The 22,675-nt window shown below is 35.9% G+C and overlaps 1 protein-coding gene across 1 annotated transcript in view; it reads right to left on the bottom strand.

The window, feature by feature from the left end:
- The window catches only part of Stpg2 (sperm tail PG rich repeat containing 2), a 504,407-nt gene that overhangs the window by 36,770 nt on the left and 444,962 nt on the right, over positions 1-22,675 (bottom strand). The window lies entirely within an intron of this gene.

Raw genomic sequence — 22,675 nt, 5'->3', positions numbered from 1 at the left:
GGAAGAGACAATCACGTCAATCCCAGCACAGGGCTGGAACGCAACATCTGGCATCTGTTTTTGAACTATACTTTGTCTTAAGCAATAGAAACTTACTTTACACCTCTGGGTGGGGAACAATCAAGAGCAATGATAACAACACCCTGTATGTTTGGGGAATCTCTTGGACAACGGCAACCAGAAAGTCAAAGAAGACTTTTCTTTCTGGGCTGGGGTTTCAGCCAGTTGCTCTCCTACCCCAACACTTACTTATCTTCCTTAGGCCTAGGTAGGAGATGAAACCACAAAACACCCAGGTATAGCAATGCAAATATTCTAAAGACATTAAATCAAAGACTGTTTAAAATGTATATAATAATTTTTCTGAAAGAAACACACATTTTCTGGTGTGTTCACACAATAAACCACATTATATAGCACATTACACCTTTCATTGAAAATAACCAGGAAAACAAAACAAAACAAACAAGACAATAAAGTTCTGGGCAGCAAAGACTGCAAGAGATACTATCCTAAGGCACGGACCAAACATGAACTTAACGTTCGCCACCTTCTCTTCCGGAAAGTATTTGTTTGCTCATGGGAAAGGTTAAGAAGCGAACAGAGGATGGCTGCTGAGAGCCAGAGAGCCACATCACTTTCTGTGCCCCCACAAAACTAAGAAAACAATGAAAAGCCATCATAGCAGCTAGAGATGGCTCAGTGGCTAACATCCCATGATCCTCTTCCAAATGACCCAAGCTTGGTTCCCAGCACCCACATCAGGTGACCTGCAAATACCTATGATTCTAGCTCTGGGGCTCTAGCTCCATCATGACTGGTTGAAACCAGATGTAGGTGAATGAAAACAGGAAAAGCAACCGCTCTTCTGTGTTTGAGCGAGTGACACAGTAGTGGTTAACATCCTGATGTGATCTCTGGGAGGAAAGATAATCTGCAAAGAAGAAAGGAAACATAAGCAACACTTCCAAGCTGAACTCTGCACACAGGATTTAGAACTTTTGTATAGGAAGGAGGAGCAAAAGTAATTCAAAATAAATAAAAACTGACAAAAATTGGTGCTGGCCAAAGGATAAATTAAAAAGAATTCCTTAGACAGATGAAGAGAAAAACATAGCTTACCACACAGATCAAAGTAAAGCAAATGGAAGCAGCTGTAACTCAGTGGTTGCTATACAGATCCATAATAGTGTGCATGGGAGTTAGAATGTGGTGGCTCACAACCATCCTTAATGAGATCTGGCACAACCTCTTCTGGAGTGTCTAAAGACAGCTACAGTGTACTTACATATAATAAATAGAATGTACAAAAGAACAGCTTAAATCACAGGAGCATATTAATCTAAGTTCTCAGAATGATGGAGGAAGTAGTGAGAGAGAAATATGTATTAGTTCCTGGAGAGTTGACTCAGTGGGTACAGTCCTACACAAGTGGCATTCATGAGAACCTAAGTTCTGACTCCCAGTGCCCACATCGAAGTGAAGAATAAGCCCGTGGCTGTAACCCCAGCACTGGACAGGGAGTAGAGGCAAGGCTGCTCCTCAGGGCTCAGCTAGTCTCGCTAAAACCTCCATTTCAGTAAGAAACTCTGCCTCAAAAATAAGGTGGAGAGTAGTCCAGGAAGAGATCCAACTTAGTATCTGGCTTCTATAGGGACAAGCTCAGCAGAACACACACATGTACACACACACACACACACACACACACACACACACACACACATTCACCCCACAACAAAAATCAATTTGATGTCACACATAAAAAAATATTTCTTTTTGTTTTCATTCACTTAATAAATTTGCTCAGATCTTAACAATAAGTTACAAAACTAAGTGGGATCTCTTGTCTGTTGAGCTTATTTTATAATATAGCATGAAAATATTAAATACAATTCAATATTTTAAGCTAAAAAATTTTAGACTAGAATAATCACCTCACAACATCAATGTCTGTGCTGCTTAACAGGGGAGAGGCCTGTGACTCTGATGCTTTGTGGAGACCCGGCACTGCACTGTACCCGCCCTGTCCACTGTGGGGAGTTCTCACAGTTCTATTCTCGTCCCATTTCCTTTCTTAGGCTGCATACCGCACCCCGGAACTTACTCTCATTCAATTGCTGCTTTCCTGTGCACTCCAGCTCTGCACTGTGTAACCATGTACCTAGGAGAACGTCAAGAATTATGGAATAACCCCTCTGTTGGATAATATGATTCTTAGGATGACGTAAGCCTGTAGGATTACTGCATTCTGAGTTTTAACTAAGAACCTGGTTTGTCCTTCTCTTTAGAGCCTCGAGTACACAGTCAACTCTTTATTTTTCAGGAATGCTAAGATACTAGGGAGGTCGCAGTGTTAAGAATTCTAAGAGAGAGAAGAGATACCTGCATTGAAACAGCATTTCAGACATCACAGAACAATTCCAAGGATGGAATAGCATGCACAAGACCTGCAAAAGATAAAGCCATCCAAAGTTCAAGCATGGACTGAAGTGGCTCGTGATGAGTCCCACCTTTAGCTGAGGGGCTACTGTCAGCTGATGGCTACTGGGCATAGAGTCACCCATGCTTCATTTGATTGGACCTATGACCTATGTCCATGCATATATAAGCAGCACTAAGTATATTCAGTGGGTATTAAATAGAATTTTAAAATGAAGATATTAATTTCAGAAGAAGGAGAAATAGTTGCAGAATAGGAGAGAAATTAGAGGGGAGGTAAGAGGGAATGGATTTTTATCAAAATACATTATATTCATGCATAAGTAATTAAAATAATTGTGTGGAATAGAGGGACAACTACATGTGGTTCCATTTGAAACTAGAAAAACAGACTTTAAGATGGCATTAGAGCTATTGTGACTTGTGAAGTGAAAATTTGTGTAATAGTATGTGGTGGTATGCATGTGTGTGTGAGTGGGTGAAACCATGTGGGTCAGAACAGAAAAACTGGTATAAACTCTTAATACATTCTATAGGAGAAAAGGGTAAGTAAACATTAGTCATTATATATGATACATGAAATGACAGAAGGACGTACCTTTGTTTAAGGTGGTGAATATACGAATGTGGGACTAGGGAAGGAAAACCATCAAAGTTAACACTAGACAGAAGCAAGCAATACCAAAGACCGTGGATAAATATAGTTTTGTTCCTGGCAAAGGGATCTAGTTTGTTTGGGGTACATAAAAAACTATCAAATCGCTACCTTTGCAAACACGTGGAATATACTAAATAAGCAAAAAACTAAGATTACATCTTATTATATTCTGTATTTCCTAGGCAGTTATACAATGCTCATTAAAACCTAGAACCATATGTCAAAGTCTACTAAATTATTTATATCACTGTTAAGTAATATTTGCATGGGAGGAAAATAAGAAGCTTCCTACAAAGTTCCTAGACCCTGACTTGACACAACTGTAATTCTTCACTATTCCTCACTGGCCAAGAACTAAAATAAAGCTTTATTTAAATTATCAAATGCACTGTACAAGAAAAGAAAGAAAAGTATAATGCTGAATATACAAGGCATATGGCTTCCAAAACATTTGCCAATTAATTCTAACTCACAAGAAAACATTTAAAAGCTTATATACAATTATAAAAAAATACAGCAAAAGTTTCTATTTAAGTTTTGAAAGTAAAACTAAATTTATCACTGTGAACTTTAAAAAACTGATCCATAAAAGTAAGAATTGATGTTCTCAATTTTAATTAGATTCAGAAAAGAAATCTTATAAGAAATTGTTATACTGTCTTCTCTCGAAATAAACTGTAAAGAACAGTGAGATTTCATTAACACATTGTTCATGGAGTCACAGAGAAGTTACAAATAGGAAAGAAAATGTGATGAAGAGCAGCTTAATGAGGACGTGTGGTAGTGAGTACGAGAAACTCTGAAATGGGAGTGTCAGTGTTACTAACAAGGCTTTTATGGCGATAAACCTGGACTTGCAGTTTAGTGTGTTTACAGACCTAGCAAACTAACACACTGCCATAGCTTACCACAGTTTTGTCACATTTTCACTGAATGGAAAGTTTCATCCACTTTTAGGGGAGAAAGCAGTAGTTAGTGTTTCAAATTAGAGAATCTCAACAGAAAGATGGGTTTCAGGTACCACCTGTTATTAAATTGAACTAATTCTGAAAACAGGAACAGTGACTTATGCATGTTACCAAGTGCCAAAAATCAGTCAATGCAATCAAAGATTGAGGGGGAGTGAAAGTCTTATCAGCAGCAGGATTGGTTGATTAATTCCTGTCAGAGTCAAAGTTGCAGTTGCATCAATACATTACACCTTGCTATTAGAGAGTTAACACTGGAAAACCTCTTCAACAAGCCACCTCAAACATCTCAGCTGATAACACTTCATGAGACCATGGGGACTATAAGAAATCAAGGAGAGAAGAATGCAAGTTCTAAATTCTAATCATCTTGGGCTCATAAAATTTTCATATCATGTGTCCACTACACCTGCTGCACAGCATAGATACAAGTCTGGGGATAGTGACCTAGAATATTTAGAGTCTGTAAGGCAGAGAAACAAAACTTATACCTCCAATATCCAAGGTTCCACACATCTCTACAAAGCATCATTATTCTCAACTAAGTCCAATGACGGAGCTACACAGATTATTACTGCATTACAAATACACTTGAAAAACATAACCAGAAAAGCCCTGATTGTGAGTTCTATGTCTGGATAAGACATGGAACTGGTAATTTACAATAATTGCTTATATCTCAAGACACTGGAGTGCTCTTATATAATGACTGGATAAATTAATTTCCCGATGAACTTTACCTACCTAAGTGATTGCTGATGGATTATTTCTTAAGAGTTTTGTGTGTGTGTGTGTGTGTGTTCTGAGAGAGCATGGTGACGAGAGATACTTTGCTGAAAGAAGGATAAAGTTATTAGGTGTGTAGCACAAATGTAGTGTGACATGTGACTATTAAAAAAGCCAGCACAGATGTAATGTAACACATGACTATTAGAAAAGCCATAAATGTATTCTGTTAACCATGGGTCAAATTTACACAGCTAAGTGGTCAAAGATGAAGGTGGGGCTGAAGGGCAGCATGAAACTGTTTGCATTGTGTGTGTTTATGAATCAAAGTGCTGTTAAGAGTCCACTGCATGCATTTACTTGACATCCTTCTGAGATTGTGTACAATCCAAACCTAAAGTTGATCTCACATACTCTTTCAGAGGAAGGGAGACAAATGTCTTTCCGACTCTGATTCAGAAGGTCCAATGGGGCATGCCCAAGAAACAGAGATAGACCAAAGTGAATTGTCACAAGTAAACCAGAAACCAAGACCATCTTCCTGTGTCTTGGACTGGCCCAAAATGATTAGACTCTCAAGGGAAAACCCTCCCCTCACCAGATAAATCACAGCAGTGAAGCTTTTACAATTGTTCTATACGCACGATCTGGCATACAATCAGAAGGTACTAGTCATGCAAAGAGGCAGGAAAATATAACCATCCATCAAGACGAGAACTGTGCAATACAAGCGGATGAACAAATGACCCAGAGATGGAAGTTATCCAAGGAGAACGCTAAAATAACTAAGATCAATATGTTATTAAGAGTTAAGGTAAAGATTGACAAATTTGATGGAAAGAATGAAAACTATAGGTAGTAGTCACCATAAATAACCCTCAAGTAGACATGTATAATTTTTTAAAAATTACAATATTGAAAACACGCAACTTAGTTCGATAAAGCTAGGAGTGAACTCGACAGAAGGAAACAGAATGAATGAACTATGAAAATGGTCAGTAAAAACGGAAAACAGAAACAGAAAAAACACAGAAAGAATACAATAGAGTGTGGAGGCAAGAGGTACAGGGGTGTTCTAGCATGCAATCGCAGCGTTTCACATCAAAGATATATTTGAACCAATAGTGAACCATGTTTTTCTGGAACTTTAAAGTATCAATCCACATACTCCAGAATCTCACAAAATGAATGGGGGATAAATAAAATGAAGTCCACGGCGGGGACCAAAGGGTTCCATTCATGCGGTAACTGTAAAAGTGATGGCTGACTCATCCTCAGAAATTCTCAAGTCAGTATGAAATGTGCTAAGTGCTAGGAGACTTTAAGGAACTTATAAACAATGGAAGTCTTTGCAGATTTTAGAAGTGAAACGTCCTCCTGAGATTGTGATGAAAATATTGTTATCAGCTAAAATCGGCAAGGGCTGAGTACGCAGCACTACAGGGAACTTTTCAGGCTGAATGAAAAGTGATTCCAGACCAAGAATAAAAAGGATGATATTTTAGATAGCCAGCAAAAAGTACTTGTTGATTAAAAGAAATATCTCTCGTGTCTTAGGATGTACAACATGGGTGGTGGAGGATATCATCATAGCATAAAGCCAGGAGTGACGCTAAGCTAGTTCATGGTTTTGGTATTGAACTTGAATGTAAAAAGGTCAGCAGTGCTTTTGAAATCTCAAGGATGAGCCATGAAGTGGAACACATACAAATAAGTAAATATAGCCACTTTTAACTAATGGTAAAGATGAAAGAATAGGGAAAATATTCTTGATTATTCAGTTAGTAAGGAAAGATAATAAATAAAAATAACAAATGTACATGGAACACATGGACATGTATCACAAAACAACATGTTATATGAAAAAATCTAAAATACTAAAATATACAATAAATACAGAACTTATCAGAGTATCTAAAAATACCAAACATACACTATTTATAAAGAAAAAAATGTGTCTTAGAATTATGAAAACACAGAATAGAAAACAAAAACAATGGAGTAAATGGTCCCAAACATGAGTTAAAGGGAAAACACTGTTCAATAAGCAAGAAGACTTTTAAGATAAAAAAAAAATGTCTAGGATCTAAAGTAGAATAATTTAAACGATGAATCAGTAATATTAACATGAAAATAAAGCAAGCTTTAGTCGTTACTTAGTTATTACAAGTTCCAAAACTACAAAATATAATACTTATTAAAAATAGGGAGAGATGTGTCCACTTGTTATCACAGTAGAGTTTTATATTCCTCTCTTCCAGAGACATTTGTATTTGGTAGACCCTATAGATTATAAACTAGTATCAAAGAAAAATGAAATTGCCTGAAATGCCAGCTTGATGTAAGTGAAATATATAAAACAGGTTATAAACCCAATGTAACAATTATCTAGTATAAGCACAACCAACACTGGCCAAAATGTATTACTCGAGGATCACTGACAATGAAAAGACAATAAGAAAAATGAAATAAAAAACAGTTACTGATTATATGATTATCTTTCAACATAATAAAAGAATGTGAGTGGGCAGATACTGTTTAACAGGTAAATTAAAGAAAACACTGTTGCTGACACAGAAAGAAAGCTATTCAAAGCATGTTACATCTTGAAGTCTGCAAGTCAATTATGTGTGGGAGAGGGTTTGAGATTGGACTGGAGTAACCATGCAGGCAGTCACCCTGCATGACTTGTAACATTTCTGGGGTATCTTTTTTTTCCAATTCTAAGACTGTACAGAAAAAAAAAATCAACAAGATGTCAGAGAAAAATCAAACTAATAGTTGAAATGTTTCAAACTAATAACATTTAGAAATTGGATTAGAAACACATCGGTCATAGATAGTCACTGCAGTAATGTGGGTGACAATAGTAGTCTTGCAGAGCAAGTGAGAAAGAACACGGGGAAGACGTTTCATGGCAAGTGAGAACAGCAGTAGTGAATTTATACTACTAGCTGATCTGCATAAACAACTATGGCAAGACAGATGGACAATGAGCAGGATGTAAGAGGAGCTGAAGCTAGTTCAAGTAGGGCAGAATTATCTGTCTTTGAGGCATGCCTGAAAATCTGTAGATGGAATAATTAGCAAAAATCAATAGAGTCTATACAAACATGAAGAATATTCAAAATGGATCAATGGACATTGCATTTATCAGCAGTTGAAGCAGTCATCATAGTTGTATGAGAATTCTAGAGAGGAGACACTGAGAAGAGAATAAAGGATAGAGGATAAAAAGAACCCAGATCCTATGTTTAAAACAAAAGTTACATGCTCCACTAAAAGATCAAGGGCTCAATGGAAGAACGCTCACCCAACATGGCCAAGACTCTGCGTTCCAGCTTCAGCATTAAAAATAAATGGTTTTAAGAGTAAATTTTATCTTATGTGTATTTTAGCACAATATAATGACTTAGAAGGAAAACAGTAATTTTCACTATACTTTCACTTTCACTTCTATGAACCTATACAAACACCCAAGCAATTATGCGAATGACTTCAGCTGGTTGTCCTCCCTCTCACTTATGAGATCATCACACAGCACAGACTCAGTCCTACAAGGTCTCCACCCTCCCCAAATTAGATGTCATTTGCAAATCCAGGCTATGTTCTGTACTTCTGACTTCATGACTATAAGTCAGTGTTACCTTGACCCCTGTATATAGTCTATAAATTTATTAGAGTCACTCTTAAAACTTGGGGAACATACTTTAGTTGAGTTTACCCTAAAGAATATGAAAAGGGGGCTCAAGCACTTCCAGATGAAAGAGATGTATGACAGAGGGGAGGGAGGTGGAGGGAAGAAGAGAAGAGGAGAGAAGAGCTTACTTTTTATCACCAGGCACACCATTCTACATATGTTTACATGTAGAACCATCCAGAAGCCCACCAGAGTCCTGCTCTTCTGAGGTATTACAGAGGCTTCCTTATGTAGCCACAAATTGAAGGCTATTGGTGAACAATTCAAACACTACTGATTACCCATTTCCTAGAATCTGGGGTAGATCTGAAGTGCCCAGCTCTAATTATGTCTTAACCTTTATAATTAGCCTTTATCTTGCAAGTCTTGTGGTACCCATTACTACCTATATTTTAACTAGTGTGTCATAGACACATCTCACTCTAGAAAGTCCTAGGTTCAAGAATCAATATGCCAAGCAGCAATACAAAGGCTGTACTCTAAGTCTCAGAATCACAAAGCCAATTAAAACTACCTTCAAAATGTAATCCTAACACACTTGTGAAGGAGATAAAATGTCCCAACATTCAAAGAAAAGAAAAGCAGATTTAGAAAGGTTATATTAAAAAACAAAACAAAACAAAACAAAATCGTTAGTCTTCCAGCCAACAATGAAATCAAGAGACCTACAAAATAAGCAGGCTCTTGAAGAAAATAAAGCATGTATGTGGGTCATGATCTCCCAAAAGTGAACGAGACATGACTAATATATGTTATGAGGACTTAATGCTATAAATTGAGCTGCACATCTGTTTTGTTTTGTTGTAGAACACTTTCAGAGATGAAAACATTACTTAAAGGAATTTACATGTCTGTAAATCATGAGTTTAGTAAATCCATGTGGTCGCATTATTATTAATAGTTATGGATATTACTAGCAAGTCATATATCCTTCTGGCTTTTCAGATTTAGGGTCCTGTATACAGAAATGTACAACCATCTGGGACAGACCACTCGGGAATTTTTAGCAAGATATAAAATTGAATTTTCACAGAAAGTCAACCTCATTGTAGAGACCACATTCCAAGTAAATGAGAAAGGACACAGCCATGCATTCGTGGGTTTTCAGAAAGGAACAGTAGCAAAGGGGATTGAAAGAAGAAACAACTGGAAAGTAATCACCCCATAAAAAGTCAACCAGGGGCTCTGGGGTAGTAAATCTGTAGTAAAGTTGTGGGAGCAATTTAAAGCAGGAACCTAGGAGGGAATGCTGCTCGGTAACGTTCAAGTATGGGATTTTAAGGCAATACTAAGATATGAAAATCTTGGGAGTCATGTCCTTTTCTTTTCCTAACATCTGAGATCTCCTTACTTCTCCGGTCATTGACTATGAACCTTACTTGCTAGCAAAGCACATTAGCAAATGTATTTTTTCTTTCATAAACTTAATGAGCAAGTACATAATTTTATTGTATTCTAAATTTGAAATACTGAATTAAATTTTCTTCTCTATTATTCTTAAATTAATGTATAATACTTTTAGACTGATTAAAGACATTGCTCTGAAAGTCACTCTAGTATTAATTAACATATACCATGAAAAGGGGGCATGGGTGGGAGTGGAGATTATAAATAAAATTAAGCCAACCAAGCCATTTCATTGTTCAGGATTTGCTTCAAGTGTACCCTGAGAAATTCCAAAGTTCTTTAGAGTACCCCTGATATACTTCCATGTAATCCACAGTGCAATAAAATTAGATTAGGGGAAAATACCATGTTCTAAGGTCAGTTATTAACCAATGAATTAAGTATTTCTGTCTTTAGTTAAAATATCCATTTTTACACTAATTTTTATTTGTCTGCATTACCATAGGTGATGAACTCAGTTACAAATTTAAGTACTAAAAGGAACATTGGGAAACTATTTATCGAATGGATTCCTTTTTTAAGATTATCTGTGTGTGTGTGTGTGTGTGCGTGTGCGTGTGTGTGTGTGTATACACATGTGCATATATCATATATTCATATATTACTATACTGTAGCTGTCTTTGGACACACCAGAAGAGGGCATCTGATCCCATTATGGTTGTGAGACACCATGTGGTTGCTGGGAACTCTGGACCTCTGGAAGAGCAGTGCTTTTAACTGTTGCTCCCTGTAATGGATTCTTGTTGTTGTTGTTGTTGTTGTTGTTGTTGTTGTTTTGTTTTGGTTTTGTTTTGGTTTTGTTTTCTGAGACAGGGTTTCTCTGTGTAGCCCTGCCTTTCCTGGAAATCACTCTGTAGACCAGGCTGGCCTCGAACTCAGAAATCCTGCCTCTGCCTCCCCAGTGCTGGGATTAAAGGCATGTGCCACCACTGCCTGGCCTTGGCAATGGCAACTCTCAGTATATCACACAACACTAATGTATGTATGGCTCTGTGTCATCTGTATACTGCTAACTCTGACTGTTAAGGACTGAATCTAGGCTTATCAAGAAGAAAATCTCTGTGCATATAGAGGTTGGAGTTTTTAGGGTGGATCTGTCTAAGTGGGGAGATCTGCCCCAAGTGTGGCTAGCACCATTCTATGGCCCTGTCATTCATCTCTCTCTGCTTACTGACTGCTGACACAGTGTGGGCAGCTGCTACAGGTTCCTGTTGCCATAGTTGTTCCTCTCTTGCCAAACTGTGGTTACCATGAACTCTTCCTCCTTACATTGTATTGTCTGGTAATGTGTCACAAAAATAAGAGAGAAACAATGAAACTAAGAATTTATTTTAGGCCATCTAAGGCAATGTTCCTTAGGTCCTCTACATCATTCTTGGATACTTAGAAATATATCTGCCTTTTTATTAAATTTATGAGCTTGGGGCCCAAAAGATACAATTTTGTTTTTTGTTTGTTTGTTTTGTTTTGTTTTGAAATGGACCTGTTTTTTCCTAAAACATTGAAAGAAGTCCTGGATGCTAACAGTGCCATGAGCATCGAGGAGAAGGCAGGTTTATGGAGTGCCTTACAAGGGCTGCCCAGGTCCAGACAGCAGTAGCAGTGTCCTAAGAATCTCTGACACTCATACTGAGAAGGCAGCTCATTTAAACTGTGTCTCACATCCAACTCTACTGGGACTTTTAACACTTGAACTTAGTATAGTATTGGTTTTAATTTTTTTTCAAATTTCAAACACAATAAACATAACCTCATTGTATTTATTACAGTATTTAGTACATTATTCATCATAAATGTATATTACTAAGTTCACTTTACTTTCCAAATATTTTTCCATCCAATAATTCTGAATGCAAAAAAAAAATTAGTTTGAAAAGCTGCATTGCCATTTCTACTAACCACAAAGCAGTAACTTAAAAGATTGTCCTCATGATTAAATTGGAGCTAAAATGTTAACAAGTGAATTAACTTTAATATGCAATCACCTTGTTGCTTTTCCTGTTTGAAGCTTTCTATCTCTGCTTAGCAAAGGGAACTTCAACCATGTTTTCTTTATAGATTGCTCACTTATTCAAATAGCTATTACTCATCTACTGAAAATAAGGTGAATAACAGAGCAAGCTTTCTGAAACTATATATCAAGACGAAAGTTTTATAGCTTTAGTATTGCTTACAAATCAATTCCTTAGACCTGGACTGCCATTAGGAGCTTTTAAGGCTGCTGAGAGCTGTGTCATTCACCGCTATTTTGACACATTAATGCACTAATGGTATGTGCAGGCTGACATAACTTCTCTCGCGTTCTATTACAATAATTATCAGCACCCTAGGAGACATTCAAAGTTAAGCAAGGTGACAAAGAGTATGTAAATACTCAAGTATTCCTGAAGCATCCATTTTAAAGTGACAGTGAATAATTAAGAAGCTGTAAAAATATCAAGATAAAAACTGTCTGCTAAGAACCTCTTCCAAAGAAACAAACCATAAATTAAAAAGAGAGTCACTAGAAACAAGGGAAGGAACACTCAAGTATCTCCTGTCACTTAAAATTGGAAATATTGTATTTATATATATTTTTTATTAAATAAGGATAAAATTTCTGACACAGTCATACAGATCACATGTTAAGACTGTGAGCTAGTGGCAGTCTCACGTTAAGTTTATGCTGAAGAAGTATATGATTTCATGAACCTGTAATTGTGATGAAATCTTTCACCACTAATTGAAAGATACATCTAGTCCTTCTGTGAAAGAAAATAAAGCATAAAAATAAATTAGTAAATACAGTCTACGTGTGAAGTAAAGTCGTTACTGCCAATAAAATACTTAATAGTCTACTTTCTCCACTCTCCTTTTTCCTGCTAAATATACAAAATTTCTTTAAATAGATTATTATTATATTACTTTTGTTAAAAGAGTAAAAACCATTCTTTGCTATGTAATTTCTTACACTAAAACAAACTTTTCCAACCTGTGCTCTCTCATAGCTCAACTTGACACTGGCGCAAGCAAGTGATAGGATTATCTTGTCATTGTGATTTTGGTCCCAATGTCTTCCTATGCTCTAAACACCCAGATATTGGTATCCCTTTGATATTATGAGAAATACTGGAATTCAATCAAGACATAAAACCCATCCAGTGGTTCCTGTTTAGGAAAGAGAACTAAACAGTAACTTCAGTAAAGAAGCAATGACCCTAAAGGACTCACTAGCTGAGCCAATGAAACCTCAGACCCCAACAGATCATTAAATATAACGGGGCTTCTTCTGCCCAAGGTAGGAGCAGCTGGGACCATAGAGACATAAAAATATAAGAGAAAAGCAAAGGGGAAGGAAGAGAAGGGAGAGTAGATCTGGGGAGGCACAACAAGAACGGTGAGAGGGTTAATGGCCAGAAGAAACATGGCAAGGTGCCACTTAGAGACATTTCAATAGACTCTAATGAAGAAATAGGTTTGGGGAGCATCTTGAGAAATTAGACTCAGACTAGGAGACAAGCATAAAATAAGTCAATTCAAAAGATAACATAATTTTTCATAACAGTATGCTTAAAATATTGGCAAGGATATTGATATTGAAAATGAAAGATATTTAGCTTTTGAATCTTAATCAGAAAGGTAATGAATAAATTGTGTTTAAATTTAAAGATTATCCTTAACTTTAATAAAGATTAGGCTTATATTTAAGAGGAGACATAAACAAATGAAACATTCATTGTCTAGAACTGGTAAAAAATAAATCACATTTCAAATTGTATTATACACAATACACAAAGAGATAGATTCGTTACATAACGGTTATTAAAAATATAGACCTGTCACTTATTTCCCTTTAGTTCTTTCTCTTTGGTAAGTGTGGTAGATTGAATAAGATTGGCCCCTACAGGCTCATATACTTGGGAGTGGCATTGGGAGATGTGACCTTCTTGGAGGGTGGGCTTTGAGGACAGAAGCTCAATTCAAGCTCATTGTTTCTCTCTTTCTATCAAGCCCTATGTAGAACTCGCAGCTCATTCTCCAGCACCATGTCTGCCTTCATGCTGCCAGGCTTCCCACCGTGATGATAATAAACTAAACCTCTGAACTGTAAGCCAGCCCCAATTACATGTTTCCCTTTATAAGAGTTGCCATGGTCACGATGTCTCTTCACATTAAAAGAACTTTGACTAAGACAGTAGACCATTTGAAAAATTCAACCGGACTCTCATCTTCAACAGAAGCCTATTATCTAATTTTCTATAAAGAATTTACATCAAAACTATATTTAAAAGTGAGCCACTAGTAATGATATGTAAGCTTTGAGCATCTAAAACACAGTTCTGAAGTAAAAATCCAGAAAAGACTCTTAAGGACAATATTTTCTAGATTCAAACTTAATTTGCCATTTTAAAAAGTAACTTAAAAATAATACTGCTAATATACATGTACCTTATTAAATATCAGTTATAAATCAATATATGTCAGCACAGACAAATAACACAGCAAGCATCCCTTTAGGCTGCAACACAGACATTGCTACCTTCTATCAGCCACAGATACTACTTCCTATAAACCTGACAACTTGTAATAATGATGTGAATACGGGGGGAGGCTTGATCATGATAAACCCTCCAATAATGCCTCCAGATTGCATGGAATCTGTTACATGTTTTGATGCTGTAACTATAATAACTAAGAATGCTACACACAGAAAGTGGATAATCAGTGCTAAGCCACAGACTCTCAGAATTTTAGTACAGCATTTGTCACAGTTTTTCTCTTTATTAAGAAAAAATAAGAAAACCATTATGTGTTTTTCCTTTGTGTAGAATTTGCAAAGTTTATTCTATATGTTTGGAGCCTTTCATAATTTTAAGAAACTAAACACTTTCCCCGGCATTTTCCATTAGAAAGTGGTAGAAAAGGTAATTGGTTTATAGGATCCTTTGTTAAAATTCACTTTTCTGACATTCAACCTGACATCGTTCCCAGTGCAGACACTGTGCATTCCTTGAGTGATCTTACTAGCCATGGGTCACATACAGGGCTGAGACACACATGTTGAAGGATGTTAGGACACTGCTCTATGTGCCAACAGTACATAGATGAGAAGTAAAAACAATTTTGGCCCCAAGAGGATTTGAGCCTAAGGACAGTGGCTTATCATTTTGACTGAATGGTATATAAGTCAAATGAAAGGGGTTCATAGAATAATCATTATGAATGATCAAATTTATGAAATTACAATTTTCATTTCTTGAAATGTTGTATAGTCTTGCACCTTCTAAGGCATTTGTCATAGGAGAATAGCAAGGTTTCCTCTGCTGCAGTAAATGTGCTCTTTGTAGAACCCAGCTAGTCAAACAATTTAAAATGTCACGCTGCTTTTAAAGTTACACCTTTAATGTGATGCAAAGCATTTTCATCCATTATATAAATAGCACATGGCACTTGACATTTTCCTACTGTTTTATAGCCTTAGATAGATAACCTGAAAGTCTCAGTTCAAAAGTTGAGTCCCTGGGCTGGAACAGCAGACAGCCTTCAGGAAATTCAGTATCAAATCATCAGGATTACAATATAGGTCTTTCCTGTGTGTAAGTTGGACAAATATTTACACATTTAGACACATGCTCACCTTCTATAAAGACAGTAAGCATGATAATATACCCTTGGGTAGTTGTAGTCATTAACTAAAACAATTATTACATAGAGACTATTAAGCACAAAATAGACACTCAATAAATATCTTGTTCTGATCCTATCCTACCAACTTCACATCCTCTTCAGATAGACCTACATAAAATGTGATTTTGTGATTCTCAGCATGTTGCAACTAGTAATAGATGAATCAATAGTAAAAAATTGTTCATTAGATTTTTAGAAGCAAGTTAGAGGAAATATTTATTATAAGTGTAATTGATTGTGTAATTATTTGATTATCAACCAGATTATATTATGAAAGTAGAGCTCAGAAAATAACCTGACAATATTAGGTATTACTCAATATAAGTAATATTATTATAAGTATTATAAATTATGAGTAATTATATAGAAAAATGAGCAACAGGAAAGAAATGAGTTTGCTGGAAAAAAACTTGGTTTTTTTGCAAATATAAAATTATGGTATTCATTTATCACTCATTAATTTAGCAGACATATCTTGTCCTCACTGCAATCAATGTTCAAAAAATCATGACAAGAACAGACACTAAGATCATAGGCTCATGAGATGAGAAATAAGAGCCAAGCAGAAAGTCATAGTAATGCATTTATGATTCAAACTACAGATGAGAAACATGGGCCTCCAACAGAGAAGGGAAGCTCAGTGGAGGAAAGTGGAGCTTTTTCTGAATAAAGAATTTTGCAAATCAGGTCTCCAGCAAACCAATGTAGTTCTGGTGGCAGATGAACACAATGGAGAACCCACACACACACATATGCACTGATAACCTGAGCTACAGCAAGACAGGGGTTGGGTGGGTTTGTTTTGCAATACAAAAGAACAAAATATGAAAGAAAGAAATTCAGATAAACAACTACCTATAGGTAAATATGCCTACTTCATAACTGCCATTTCTAGAGCCAGTGGTTTAACCAAACTCACCAGTGGAATCAGGATTATTCCTCCTGGGGCTGGTTGTCTACACTTGATAACAGAAAATAAACTAAATATATCAATTTTTTAATGTTTGTGATCTTTAGAGAAAATGTCTAAAAGTGTTTGTGGAACAAGGAACAAGGCCCATTTTATGTTGGGTTCTTTGCTCTTCATTGGCTCTTCCTTAGATTCTCCTTTATTTCATTTCATGCCAATCTCCTTTATTTCACTTCTGCTGTGTGGTAGAAGTCAGAAAACCCAACAAGACTCTCATGTAAGGGAGCTTATTATCACAGAACTGTAACCCATCAGTCCATTTGTTTAAATGGGATAAAAATGTAGCTCTCACACTATAACAACTTTCTATTTAATAGAATAATTGTTTCCACGTATTTCCTAGGTATAGTCTTATCTCCACCCTTGAGTGTAGACACTCTCAGCTCTACACAACCAATATCTGGACTTCTGATACGACACAAGTCAACATTTTGAGAGTTATTCTTTAAACAAAATTACTTCTGATCCTAACAGCAGCCTATGTTTATGATCCTGTCATTTAAATATTAAACTTCTGTACCCCAGCTTGAGTGAAATATAAATTGACTTTTGAATTACAAACCTGGCATACCATAAAACTTGCACTGTGAAAAGGAAATCACCTAATAACTAAAAACCAAACTGTATTTCATCTGAGATCGCCCCATATTCTCTAAAACCATACTGGCCTCACCTACTTTTCTCTAAGAGTGACTCTTTGAAGATATTTATAGAAAGATCAATATTTTAGACTATACCAAGCTTCTTGCTCTAAATTTGCCATAATATGCCTTGGAGAGCTCAACCATCAATATTATATTCATCCGTGATTTGTATGAGTACTTTTAAGTTGAGCATAATTTACCTTTATTTAAAAATATCACTTCTACTGCTGTTTCATAAGAATTGTGATTGCAAGGGAATTAAACCTTAAAAATTGGGTAAACGGATCATCACTTGCTACTGCTTCAGGAGGTAGCATACGTTATTCAAGATGGCATTTTCAACAGCCAATTCATCCATGAATCCCTTTTCCCTCGCGATACACTGATTTTATTTAAGCTCAGGCTGACTTAAAACAGTGTATAAATTTTGATGACCTTGATTCAAGTACAAGTACTGTGATGAAAATAAATTTTAAGCCTGATATTTGATGTCAGAACAATGAGAAATTAATTCAACTCCAGAACACTACATAGTAGAGTCAATTAGTTTTCAGTTTTGTAATGCTAAGTGAATAAAATTATGATTTCTGAAAATATGTATTCTGAAATTTTCAGAAGTTAAAATAAGATATTTTCAGGAAAGTAAAAACAAATTCTAAGAGTTCACTGCTCATAGAACTTCTAAATATAAAATAAATCTATTTATTTAAATAGAAACTGTAGCATTATTACAAATGAGAATTCTCATTTATACAAAGAAATGAAGGAAACATTTCAATTAGCATTGCTTTAGCCAGAACAAACCTGTTGTGAACGAAGCAGGTATCCCTAAAGCTGTCAAACCCATGGAAGAGTCAACACAATATAGCAACTGAAGACAATAGTTTGGAATCTTCTACTGTGATTAAATATCTGCATACACACTAGCATTCCAATTTCACTTTCTCAAATTCATCCAAATGTCATGTTCACAGACAAAAACCTTTATATAAATATAAGTATCTTTATGCATAATCCTTCAAACTTAAAAAAAAAAAAAACCTCAAATAGTCTTCAATCGTGAAGTGGGTGTATAAATTTTGGTATTTATAAAATAGAAAATTTCAAAGATTATTAAATCTTAAAATATGTAACAAAGCAGAAGGATTTCTGGTATGCCATGATTAAAGGATTCCACACTTGAAAAATTTAGTAACTTATTATTTTTATTTATAAAATATTTTAGCAAGGAAAAAAACATCACAGATAGCATATTTGTGGTTTTAGGGATGGTAATTGTAGAGAAAGGTCTTCTTTATAAATTTGGGAGTTTTCTGGAAAGACACAAAGCAGAGCAGTGCAGGAATGAGGAATTGGGGAAGAAGGTGAGGAATGAGGGAGTAAGCAGGGAAAGTTAATCAAAATGAAGAGTTATCAAAAGCCCTGGCTACACAATTTAAAAAAACAAAAAGGTTTGACGATAGATGTCATTCTAGAGTAAATAATACCATTCCAAGATGTAATGTAAACAAAAACTCAAAATATGGGATATCCTTTCTGTAGGAGTTGGTAAGGAATACCACAGGAGCTCTGAAATCAATTGTGATTCCTCTTGCTCTTCCCACCAGAACTGACTGACACTACCACATTGCTAAAGCGCCTTGGGCACAATTCTAAGAAAAGAAGCTGGGACTGGGGAGAAAGCTTCTTCAGTGCTGGCTGGTTTCCATGCAGCCAGGTGTTGCTAGGCAGGCTGGAGGGGGATGATGGCCATTGCCTTGGTGGGCTGTGACTTCTATGAACTACAATACCAACCTCCCAGACAAGTGTGTCTAACTGTGCAGCAGTGGCCTGACTGTCATGGAGGTAACCAACTTGAGTCCTGTTCTAGAGGAGAGAGTCAGTCAGTAGCTAGTACTATAAATTCAGTCAAAAACCCAGGACTGAGGAAGTCTTAGACCTTAGGGAGGAATCTGATAATGTTGCTTCTAAATATATGTTTATATCCACAAATACTACTTCAGCCTTGATCAGAGAAGCCTTTTTTACAATGAATCAGTGTCAATAAAGACATACAGCTGCACAAAATGCTAACAGTAAAGGAGAGTTGATGGTTCACACACACACACACGCACACACATACACACACACACACACACACACACACACACACACACACACACAATACATGGATACTAACTCTTTTTTTTTTCCATTTTTTATTAGGTATTTAACTCATTTACATTTCCAATGCTATACCAAACGTCCCCCATATCCACCCACCCCCACTCCCCTGCCCACCCACTCCCCCTTTTTGGCCCTGGTGTTCCCCTGTACTGGGGCATATAAAGTTTGCAAGTCCAATGGGCCTCTCTTTGGATACTAACTCTTAAGGCTCAGGGAACTTTGTAGAAGAGAAAAGGGAGAAAATGCATGCACTGGAAGAGGGAGAAAGGAGGAGAAAGTCCAACTTCGAAGCACAGTGTGGCCATGGTAAACATGATCTCAGAGCTGCTGTGCCTGTTGACATTGGGTTATAAAGTTGCACCCACCCAACAGACAGTTATAGATGGAAAGAGGCTCATTATTGGCCATCACCAGATTATTGGAGAGGCCAGCACGTTTTGAACTCACTGATGAGCCCATACAGCTCTAATACATTGCTCCAAATCCCTGATCACACAAACAGCCCTAGACAAGCTCTGGAAATGAAAGAAATGAATATGGATATATCCCATATTCAAAATGAATATGGAAACGAAGCCTGTAGGGAAAAAGGGTGGGACTCAGAATAATAGCAAGACATGGGGACAGAGAAACTAGAATGAATATATATATGTGTGTATAAAATTGCCAAGGAAAAAGTTTTCACATGTGATTGTGGTAATGATTTCAAGATCAGTTAATTTTTCAAAGTTCATAATTTTTTATAAAATTTTATAAAAGTTTAAAGCATGAAGATTATATGATAATAAAATTAAAATAAAAACTATAGGAACTTCTAATAGGACCATAGTAGCATATCTGTGTAAAAGGTTCAAAGGAAAATTGTATGTTTTCAAATCATGTTGCTGGTAATATTAAATACACATGCCAAAAACTGAGCTTAAAACTTGAAGTTACGCTATTCAAAAAATTTAACTTGAAATCAACTTTAGATTGTATTATTAAAGTCAACAATTACAACACCTAGAGATTTAGAATAAAATCTTGTGAATTTTTGTGGAATTCGTTTTCAAACACAAAAGCCACTGCATGTTTTGAGGATAAACAGAATTGCAACTCAATGGTAATTCAAAGAATTTAGTAAGATTACCGGTGTTATTATTTAACATGTACCTCACGTACACCTTAAAGGGGTATGAACGATGAATGAATAATATAAAATGATGCTCAAAAGAAAAGTTTTAAAACATATGAAATGTCACTACTGCCAAAATCAAAACAAAAAAGTGTCGGGTAGGATATAAAACTGGAATTAGCATGTTGTTGGTAGATGGCACAACCAAAAGTAAATTTTTTAATTTATTTTTAATAAAATTAAACATTACAAGATCCAATAATTGTATTTCAAATTACTCACTAGAAAATATTTATACAAAACAACCTGCATATAAATTGTCCACGCTACTTCATTTAATAGCAAATTATAAGGATCTTTAAAATTTATTAACAGATATAATAGAGAAGTTTTGATATATTTACACAGTGGAATATGTACTTATCAATAACTAAAAAGTAATGCTCATATATGTAGCATCAAAAAAGTGTCTTAACAAACACTTCAATAAGCCTTCACACAAAGTTTACACCGCATGTTTCCATGACGTTATAGTGACAGTAAACACGCAAGCATGTGAGAAGTTGCCTGTGCCTAAAGTCAGGCGATAGGAGAAGTATGCCCAGCACTGAGAAGGAATATTTTGTCGCAAAGAACAGTTTCATCTGATGAGATTACTGGATAAGTGTGGACTTAACATTTGAAAACTTACCAACCTATGTACTGAAAATGGATTTTAAGGGTCTTGGGAAGATGACTCTGTCGTAACAAGTACATGATGTTTTTGCCGAGGACCTGGGATCCATTCCTACAATCCACCTGGCAGCTCACAACCATCTGTAACTTCAGTGCCTCTAGTCTCTGTGGGTAACAGTCATGCACGCGATGTATACACATACATTTAGGCACATAGTCAAATATCAAAATTAAATTGATTTTACTGCATATAATTAACGATTAAATAAAATTAAGAAAATGTAAAGACTATAGATAGAAAAATCAATTTGATCAATATTACCTCTATTTCAATAAGACACCTGATATTCCTGGAGGCTATGGTTGCTAGTGATATATGACAAAAAATAAGTTTAAATAAAAAAACTCTCACTAATTGTTTTATTTATTTATATGCCACATTGTGTTTTGAATCTCTAGCTTGTAATTTCATGATAGTTTATATGATTATGCTACAATATTCTAACAGAAAATATTATAAATAAAATGGGAATTTTTAAATGGTATCAAGCATACATCGTCTTATTGTTATGAGTATTTAAATGTTTATCCTGTCTATGAAAAATCAAACTTTGTCTCCCATCCATTGTTTAGTAGCATCAGCCTTCTCTGTCAACGCTAGCCCAGAATGAGCTCATGCTGGTAAACAAATCATTCTTATCACCCCTTTAGGGCACGTTCTATTTCCCTCCTGCACTGTAATGAGGATAATTAATCTATATTATATTTCAGCATGTCTTTCAAGAAGCACACATTCCACTTGCTTTTCTTAATTTAAAGAACACACATTTTTAGATTTGGCTGTATGACGGGTAGTAGAGCAGTTAATTTCATTTTTACTATGTGCTCCTTTGTGGGAAGCAGAAGAAGGTGATGGGCAAGAAGAGGTTTGCAGGAAGTGAGAAGGAGTAATGGAGAACATAAGACAGAGCATGGACAGGAGACTAGCGGGGTACAGTGCAAGACAGAAAAACAGGGTGGGAAGTGGAATAGAAGAGGGGGCTCAAAAAAACAAATTGTGCATGAAAGTTCTGTAACAAAAATATTACCTTGCATGCTAATTAAAATCTAAAAAAATTATTCATAACTAAATATAATATAATGCTGATTTTTTTGGAAGAACATAAATGTTTCCAATCATTTAATATGTTATGTGAACATTTTAATTTTAGGGATCTAAATTTCATAAATTATTCACTTAAACCCTGTTCTTTTGAGTCACTAGAACCATTCAATATGTTCCCATTAAAATAAGTGTATATTTCTACTATATTTACTTGATATGGAATCCTATTTAACTATTGCTAGATCTTTGTGGTGGTTTGAATAAGAACGGCCACAACAGGTTCATATATTTGAATGCAAAGCCATCAGGATGAGCACTACCTGGGAGGGGTTAGGAAGTGTGGCCTTGGTAAGTAGGCATGGACTTGCTGGAGGAAGTGTGTCACTGGGGTGGACTTTGGGCCTTCAAAACCCAAGCCAGTTCCAGTGTCTCTCT

The sequence above is a fragment of the Mus musculus genome, chromosome 3, assembly GCF_000001635.26.
Source record: "Mus musculus strain C57BL/6J chromosome 3, GRCm38.p6 C57BL/6J".
Classification (NCBI taxonomy): Eukaryota; Metazoa; Chordata; class Mammalia; order Rodentia; family Muridae; genus Mus; species Mus musculus.
This window is presented reverse-complemented; position numbering and strand designations above follow the sequence as displayed.